Here is a 9,715-nt window from a genome sequence, read left to right on the forward strand (position 1 = left end):
CATATTACACCTTTTGGCAATAGGTCCTCCCTATGATCTCCCTATACTTATTTGACAAATGCAAAATAGAAATGAGTTCAAGAAAGTCTGGTTTGTAAAATACACAAATGGGAGCACCACAAAGGTTGATTGGAAAAATTTTAGGATATTCCGATCTCTAAGAACAATTACCAGACTCTCCCATAAAATGCTTCCATCGCAGTCAAAATACTTGCTGAGAAAGACTATTGGTGTGGCCCTGTGGCCATTCTTTTATTCATAATAAGCCAAATGTTTCTTAATTTCATCTTAAGTAAAAGAATGGGAAATTAGTTTGGAATAAATCACTGCAGGCCCATAGCCCAATTCACTTGGATTCACTCAGGTGTGTGTTTATTTTAATAGCTGATCTGAAGGCATGTGAGATGACACAGCTGACTAAATGCTAAACATAAAAGCACAGAACTTAAAACTAAGCACGCATGCAGCATGGAATAATAATCAAGTTAGCTTCCTTAAAATGCTAAATGCCAGAAAACCTCCAACCATTAGGTCAAAGTTTACAGCAGCACAGGCCTTATATTCTAAGAGGGGCTTTTAGCATTCTAGGGTTCAAATTCTAAGATAGCTACCTAAAAAGTGGGGCCAAAGATGGGTCTTATTTCACAATCCATATTCTTCTTCCCAAGATATTCAGGTTTGTTCAAGACTCTTTTAAAGAAAAAGCAGATTGTTGTCACCAAAAGTTGTTCAGAAACAGAGGCAAGAGAAATTTTCCTCAGGGAAAAGGGCAATCCCCTGAGCTGCAATAGTGGGCAATGGTTGGATAGTCACCAACCACGACCTGGGCTCGCACACAGGCGGTCTGTGGATGAAAAATCAACATACCGCTCTCTTCCTGAGAGCTGAGGACTGCACGCGATGAGGAGAAATGACGAGGAAAAAGAATAACGTGTACTGAGATAGATACGGGAAAGGGGAAAAGGCTGGCGGTGACCCAGGGTGGCTAGAGGGAGAGAAGTAGCGGCCCAAGGGCTCGCTGCTTGCCCCGCGCCAAGCTGAGCTTTCTCCAGGGTGAGTGGAGGAGCCTCGACGGCTTTTCTGTCAGCGTTATAAGCAGACATCAAGAGCGGAGAGCTCCACCCGGGTGCCGCCAGCGCCTAGTCTTCTTGGCAGAGACGGCCGAGGCGGCCGAGGCTCCGCCCCTCGTTTCTCACTCCCGCTTGGTCCCGCCCCTTCTCTACTAACCCCGCCCCAGCCCGGCCCCCGCCGCTTCCCACCTCCCTTCCTGTCCGCGCTCCTGGTTCCTGGCTCCTGCTAGGCTCGGCAGTATTGGGAGCGCGCAGGCGCGGCGTGCGGCTCGTAAGGCGCGGAGTAGCGGAGCGGGACGCGCTGTGAGTGTGGCGGCCGCGCGGGGCTCCTAGCGGGAAACGTGGTTTGGGCCGAGCGTCCCAGGAGGGGTCGGGGTGTGTGGGGGTGACTTCGATCCTATGAGGAGAAACTAGCCAGACGTGCAGGAGCGTTGGTGGCAGTGCTGCCTGAGGGTGTTGGAGCCGGGCCGCGTGGGGAACAGAGTGCATGGTGGCGGGAAGTAAGCGAGGGTGTGTTAAGAGGAGAAAAATTGAAGGAAGGGGGTTCAGAGGCTGAAAGTCCGCACACGGGCTGGGAAGACCGGGAGGCTTGCCAACGGTGCTGGAAGGTGTCCCAGCTTCAAGTTCAGTCCCCCGCTTGGTGCCATGAGCGGCGTCCCAGGGTTCTTTCCTCGCGCGCTTCCTTCTCCGGGTGCAGAGTTGCCAGGAACGTTCCCCGTAACAGGGGAGAGGATTTGGGGGATGTGGGCAGTCTGCCCAGGCTAGTGGCAAGGAGGGCGTGGCGTTCGTGTGACTTTCCTTTACCCCGCCCCCGGGAATGTGTCCCTCTTCTGGTCCATTGTGCTCGTGGACATTTTAACAAAGGCTATGACTGTTTTGTAGGCAGTGGCGGGTGACAGGGTGGGAGGTGCGTGCGAGGTCGCGCGGTGCAGCCCTGGGGGACGGGGGAGATGGGGGGCCCGGCGTTGGGGGCAGTGGAAGATAAGGGAACAACCTTCCTGCTTCAGCTTTTTCCTTCTTCCTGGTCCGCTCGCTGGTTTTGATCACTAGTAGGAACAGACCCAAGAGAGACATGACTGGAAATTAGTATATGTGTTTGGACACTGGCCACAGCCATTGGTTTTGTGATTGTGCTGTTCGTGCTTTTTCTGAGTTCCTTTAGGAGAAAAGCGAAACTAATGGAATTTGAGAGGAACTAATTGAGTAAGAGGGTGGAAAGGTGGAGTGACAAAACGTAGAGCTAAATTATTGCCTTTTGATAGTCCTAGTATAAAGCCAGACTTTGAAGGATGTGAAGCTGTACAAGTCAGGATTAGTGAGAAGTTGGTTAGGGTACTGTGGATTTCCAATCAAGATTGGATTATTGGGCATGTGTGTGGGTGTGCTATCAAGTTATTGGGAAGATTCACTTTAGAACCTTTAAAAATGATATTAAGGAGACAGAACACTAGGGCAAATATTGTAATATTGGATAAGGTTCCATAGGCTTTCATTTTGAAATTTAAAATCTTTTATGAAAAATAGTATATGTGTTCCTAAGCATAAACGTTGATATTTTTACTCATTTGTTTTAACTTATTACAACAAAATAAACTGAACTTCCTCCTCCTCCACCCCTTTCCCTTGATTGTCAATCCTGTTTTATAAACATTTACTTTCAGATCTGAAGTATGTTTAAAGACACAATCTGTCCCCCACCCACCGCATGAAGTGAATAGAATTTCTTCTTGTTTTATTGTTATTTTATTCTTTGTTTTCCTTTTATTCTAAGTTTTATGATGCTAACATTACCAAATTCGAGGAGTGGTGGTGGTGTTAGGGATGCCCTTTCTCTTTTCCAGTGCCTGATGCACTCCTATTCATCCTTCCAGACTCAGCCCAATTCACTTGGAAAAATTTGCCAACTTATCCAGAATGAATTAATCACTACCTTTTCTGTTAAATTGATATCACTGGCCTTATTTCTTTCTTGCTACTATAACCTCAGTCTTCTGTGTTACCCAATACCTAGAGCTACCTGGCATGCGGTTAAGCACCTAATAAACTAACTTACAGTTAGATGTTAATAAATACTGTTAGAAAGATAGTAATTCATAGTGCATAAAGTTAATGGGATAGTAGAAGAATTTCAGAATACTGAAATTATATTTAATATTTGAGCAGCATTATTTGGGATATGGATAAGGAATAAGTATGGAAATATGTTCTCATGTATTAGTCATACTTTATCCTTCTGAAAGGTGCAAGAACTCTGCAGATAAAGGGAAAATGGGGATCAGAAAAAGCCCAACTTTTTCAAAAGGCCAACTTCTGATACTGAAACTACTGAAAAGCCAATTTGTAACATAAAATCAGCCATTTGTAGAAACACACAAATAGGGTATTGGTAGAAATTAGGAAGTACTATAAATGAATCAAGTTTGCCAGATGGTATCCTTTGAAGGCTAATGTAACTAAAGAAAGCTGTTACCTAACCAGTTGTGTTGTACTCCTTCTAGATCTTAAGGTAGTTTGAGCCTTTAGCTACTGGGTTTCTTCATGTTATGGTGTTCCCTGATAGGCTTGGTCTCTGACCTTTTCTGCCAACCTGTGTTTGACATCTCTCTTAACTCCACCAGCATCACTGGCCTTCCAGTCACATCTGGCTCATAACAGAAATTATCTCCCTCCTGATCTTTGTCAGATTCACTCAATCTCATTACCTCCACCTGCAGTTTTCATCGCCTGAGTAGATTTACCTATTGGAGAAAATATTATGAGCAAATGATCACTCACTTTATAAAAAGAATGGAATTGATTCTTTGGTTTAAAAATGGGCCAGGATTGGCTACTTAGTTAGTCAAGATTTCTGTGCCTGCAAAGCAAAGAAACTATTCTGGCCATTAATAATAAGTGTCTTGTAGGCTGTACCATCTAGGTTTGTATAAGTGCACTGTATGATGTTTGCATAATGATGGAATCACCTAACTGCAAATTTTTCACAATGTATCCCCATCCCTGTCATTAAACTATATATGACTGTATTAAGAGCTTATAATGTCTAGCACATACTAATGCTTTAAAAATGATAGCTTTCACAAGAATGGAAGAATAGGCTCCACATGTATTCTCCATCAAATTGGCACTAACTGATCAACCCTATGGTGCTCACATGGTAGTAATATTCTTCAGGGACTGGGGAGTTGAGGGTGGGTAAACTCACAACTAATGGATGCAGTGAGCATGATAGGGGGGAAAGGCATGCCTCATATCATGGTTTGGGTGTGGCAAAGTCATAACATGTAACCAAAATGTTTGTACCCCCATAATATCCTGAAATTAAAAAAATGGTAGCTATTATTTGTGTTTGCTGTTTTCTTGTGAGCTCCCATTATTTCAGTAGCAATTAACTTCAGAATGTGGATGCATTGACATCTCCCACTGTGTTCAAGCTCCAGTTCTGTATTTGTAGATTCCTCTCATGTATTTCCAACAGGTTGCTTAGCATAGTGGTTCTCAAATTTTAGTATACACGATAATCACAAGAATGCATACATTTTTAGGCCTCACTTCCAGAGTTTCTGATATTTGGGATAGAACATGAGAATTTCCATTTCTAATAAGTTTCTAAATGATGGTGATGCTGCTGACCCTGGGAAAACACTGAGCAGCACTTATTAATATCTAGATGGCATTCAGACAATTTGGTGGGGAGAAAGGGAAAGGAGACCAAAAGACCAAACATTCATAGAAGAGCAGAGTGCACGTAAACCTGCTAGTGTCAGATATCCTGTAAAGTGTGGAGAGGATAGGACTGAGAGAAGACACTTGGATTTGATGACCAGGAGGTTTTATTTTTGTTTGATTTTGGTTTGTGTCAGGTGCAGAGGGTTGATTTAATTATACTCCTCAGTTGGTGAAATATTATATTGTCATTATTATGACCAGAAAAACATATCACAGGTATTTGAGATAATGCTCCTTAATGTGTTGTGTGCATCAGACTCTCATAGGGAGTTGTTTCCACCAACATACTATGTTTAGTGCCCTGCCCTCTAATATAAACCTATCAAATTGGGATTTCCAGGTATGGAATCTAGGCATGAAAAAAATTCCCTGGTTAAGAACCCCTTCTTTGAGCAATGGTGGTCAGGATGTGGAGGCAGTGAAAATAAACTACTTTGCTGGTAAATTGTTGGTGAAAGGAGAATGGAAGAAAACAATTGAAGTTTGAAGGTTTTACAGGATCAAGAAAATGGGAATGTGTAGAGAGGTAAAGCCTGCTGGAGCTGGGGAGTGACTGAAGGTATAATGGTAAGAGGATATAATTGATGGAATAGAGTACTGGAGCGGGAGAGAAGAGAATGGACTTAGGGGCACCCAGAGAAAAGAGGAGAAAAGAATGAGTGAAAACAAAAATAAATTACCATAAAATTGGTACTAATTGATCAACACTTATGTGCACATATGGAAGTATCATTCATCAGGTGTCAGGGAGCGGGGAGGAGGGGATGGGTATATTCACATCTAATGGGTGTGGTGCGCATTATTTGGGGGATGGGCATGCTTGTACCTCTGACTGGGGCGGTGCAAAGGCAATATATGTAACCTAAATGTTTGTACCCACGTAATATTCTGAAATAAAAAAATAAAAATAAATACATCTGAGGGTGAATGTGGGAAAAGCTAAAGAACTCTCTTTAAAGGAGGTTTGTTAGCAAACTGCTGTTCTTCATAGAAGCTTGAGTAGTCTGTGAACTCTAAGTAGAATGGATATTTTTCAAGTTTAATAATGCTAGCAAATGAATTAGTAATTTCAGCTATTCCAGCTACCTGTAATGGTTGCACAATTGTATTTTTCCTCAACTTTTCTATTTAGAAAATTTTTTGAAATTAAGTCTTGACATGCTGTTTTGTAATGCTATTGCTCTAGCACTTGCCATACGACTGCTATATCCTAAGTTTTATATGATTTTTCACTCAATTATTCAACAATTATTTGTGTGCCAATCGATTGCCAGGCATTGTTCTAACCACCGAGTGTACAACAGTGAATAAAACAGTTGTATTTTATTGTAAATTTCTGTCCTCAGGAGCTTACATCTTATTTGAAGGAGGCAGATAGTAAATAAAGTAAATAAGTAAAATATAGGAAATATTAGATATATATAATTATTAGTATACATATACACATACCATACATATATTAAGACATATAGTATTGCATTCTTTAGAGAGATACAAAGCAGGGAAGGTGACTAGGGGAGCACCAATAGGTATTTACCTATAGGCAGATAGGGTGTGTTGGAGGGTAGTGATCAGGGAAGACTTTGTTGTTAGGGAAGGCCTGTAGGAGATGAAAGAATCATTTGTTTGGAGGAAGAGCTTTCTAAGCATAGAGAAAAGCAAGTGCAAAAATCTTGAGGTGGAACCTTTTTGAGACTTTTTTGCTAAAAATAGCAAAATAGTCCTTATGGCTGGAGTAGCATGAGTGAGGAGGGGTGAATAATAAAACACAGGGTCAGATAAGGAAGAAGGGGTGTGGAAGGGTGGGACGATCCTGCAAGGCTATTCAGATCATCATGGGAGGACACTATTTGGTGAGAAGGAAAGCCATTAGAGGCTTTAAAGAGTGGTCTTATATGATTTCTGTTTTACAAGGATGATCTGGTTACTGTGTGGAGAATAGATTATTGGGGGGGGTGGCGAGAACAGAAGAGAGACTAATTAGAAGAGAGGCTATGGGGGCTTGGACTGAGGTGGTGTAATGATGGAGGTGACGATAAATGATCAGATTTCCTCATGTTTTGGAAGTGGAATGTAACAGTGGATGAAAGTCAAGGATGATGCCAAGGATTTTTGAGCAACTGGAAGGATGGAGTATCCATTTAATGAGACATGGAAGATTACAAGAGGAGAAAGTTTCTGAGAGGGAAGATCAAGAATTGAGTACTGGCTATGTTGAGTTTGAGATGACTATTTGATACCTGGGTAGAATTCAGGTGGTATGAATGGGTAAACAGGAAACTCTAGGAATGGGTCACATCATTGTAAGGGAAGAAAAGAGCCATTCCTTTGCTTTTTAAAATACTTTATTTTTTTGAGCAGTTTTAGGTTCAGGACAAAATTACAAGGAAAGTATAGAAAGTTCCTATATGCCCCCTGTCTTCACACACACACAACCTCCTGCACTATCAGGACATCTTGTGCCACAGTGGTACATTTGTTCCAGTTGATGACTCTACATTGACACATCATTATTATCTAATGTTCATTGTTTACATTAGCATTCACTCTTGGTGGTGTACATTCTATGGATTTGGACAAGTGTATAATGACTTGGATCCACTATTATATTATGATACAATATAATTTCACTGCCCTAAAAATCCTTTGTTTCCTACCTTTTCATTTGTCCCTCCCTCCAGCCCCTGGAAACCACTGGTCCTTCTACTGTCTCCATAGTTTTGCCTTTTTCAAAATGCCATATAGTTGGAATCATATAGTATGTGGCCTTTTCAGGTTAGTTTCTTTCACTTAGTAATTTGCATTTAAGTTTCTTCCATGTCTTCTCATGGCCTGATAGCTTATTTCCTTTTAGTGCTGAATAATATTTCATTGTCTGGATGTACCCCAGTTTATCCATTCACCTACTAAAAAAATTTTTGGTTGCTCCTAAGTTTTGGCAATTATGAATAAAGCTATTATAAATATCCGTGTGCAGTTTTTTTTGTGTAGAAGTAGATTTTCAATTCCTTTGAATACCAAGGAGTATAATTGTTGGATTGTATGATAAGAGTACTCTAATCTCCACTTATCCAAGGTTTTGCTTTCTGCAGCTTCAATTACTCAAGGTCAACCATGGTCCAAAAATGTTAAATGGAAAATTCCAGAAATAAACAAGTCATAAGTTTTAAATTGTGTACCATTCTCACATGATGAAATCTTGCACCATCCCACTCCATCCTGCCCGGGACATGAATCATCCCTTTGTCCAGCATATCCACACTGTATACACTACCCGCCGCCAGTTAGTCACTTAATAGCCATGTAGGTTGTTAGATCAAAAAAACATACTATATGTAGGGTTAGGTACTGTGTGAGATTTCAAGCATCCACTGGGGGTCTTGGAATGTATCCCCTTCACATAAAGAAGGACTACTGTCTGTTTAGTTTTGTAAGAAACTGACAAACTGTCTTCCAGAGTGGCTGTACCACTTTTATTCCCACCAGCAATGAATGAGAGTTTCTGTGGCTCCACATCCTTGCCAGAATTTGGTGTTGTCAGTGTTCTGGATTTTGGCCAATTTTAACAGATACGTAGTGCTATTTCATTGTTTTAACTTGCAATTTGGTAATGACATATGATGTTGATTATATTTTCATATGTTTATTTGCCATCTGTGCATTGTCTTTGGTGAGGTGTCTGTTCAGATCTTTTGTCCATTTTTAAATCAGGTTGGTTGTTTTCTCATTGCTGAGTTTTGAGAGCTGTTTGTATATTTGGGATAATAGTCCTTTATCTGATAATAGTCCTTTATCCTCTATCTTTTGCAAATATTTTCTCACTACCTGTGGCTTGACTTCTCATTCTCTTGACAGTGTCTTTTGCAGAGTAGAAGTTTTTAACACATTAACTGCCATGTGAGTTGTATTTAACTCACGCTAGTTTTGAGTCTGAGGTCTCGTGAAGCATATGTAACTCACACATCTCTTTACCTTGGGAGCCGCAAGAACTATTTTTCAAGTTGCATATAACTCACACATAGAAAACAATAAAAAACAACAAACTTTTCATTAAATTAGTAAGGACCATTTTGTTTTTGAAGTTTTTATTCTATTTTCATAATAAAACACTGTGGCCCCAAAGGAAAAAAAATTTTTTCTGGTGTGGCAGTCAATGTGTTAATTCTAAAGAAGTCCAATTTATCAATCCTTTCTTTTAGGAATCATGCCTTTGGTGTTATAACTAAAAAGTCATCACCATGTCCAAGGTCATGTAGATTTTCTCCTGTGTTATCTTCTAGGAATTTTATAGTTTTGTATTTTACATTTAGGTCTATGATCCATTTTGAGTTAATTTTTGTAAAAGGTGTAAGAAGGTCTGTATCTAGATTCATACTTTTGCATGTGGACGCCCAGTTCCGGCACCATTTGTTGAAAAGACTGTCTTTTCTTTACTATATTGCCTTTGCTCCTTTGTCAAAGATCAGTTGACTATATTTACATGGATCTATTTCTGGGCTCTCTGTTATATTGATCTATTTGTCTATTTTTTGCCAATACCACACTGTCTTTATTACTGTAGTTTTATAGTAAGTCTTGAAGTTGGGTAGTGTCAGTTCACCAACTTTGTTCTTCTACAATATTGTGTTGGCTATTCTATGTCTTTTGACCCTCCATATGAATTATAGAATCAGTTTTTCGATATCCACAAAATAACTTGCTGGAATTTTAATTGAGGTTGCATTGGATTTGTAGATCAAGTTGGAAAGAACTAACATCTTGAGACTATTGAATCTTCCTATCTATGAAAATAAAATATATTTCCATGTATTTAGTCCTTTGATTTCTTTCATCAGAGTTTTTTAGTTTTCCCCTTGGAGATCTTTCTTATTCATTGCCGATATATAGGAAAGTGATTGACTTTATTAACCTTTTATCCT

The 9,715-nt window shown here is 40.2% G+C and overlaps 1 protein-coding gene across 1 annotated transcript in view; it reads left to right on the forward strand.

Annotated features, from left to right (window-relative positions):
• Positions 1-1,251: 1,251 nt before the first annotated feature.
• Positions 1,252-9,715, forward strand: part of PRRG1 (proline rich Gla (G-carboxyglutamic acid) 1) — a 104,279-nt gene continuing 95,815 nt past the window's right edge. Inside the window, exon 1 of the mRNA XM_012642088.1 lies at positions 1,252-1,373. The gene's annotated coding sequence lies outside the window, so the exon portion shown is untranslated. The remainder of the gene's footprint in view (positions 1,374-9,715) is intronic.

This window comes from Propithecus coquereli, unplaced genomic scaffold (assembly GCF_000956105.1).
Source record: "Propithecus coquereli isolate 6110/MARCELLA unplaced genomic scaffold, Pcoq_1.0 Scaffold173, whole genome shotgun sequence".
Taxonomy (NCBI): Eukaryota; Metazoa; Chordata; class Mammalia; order Primates; family Indriidae; genus Propithecus; species Propithecus coquereli.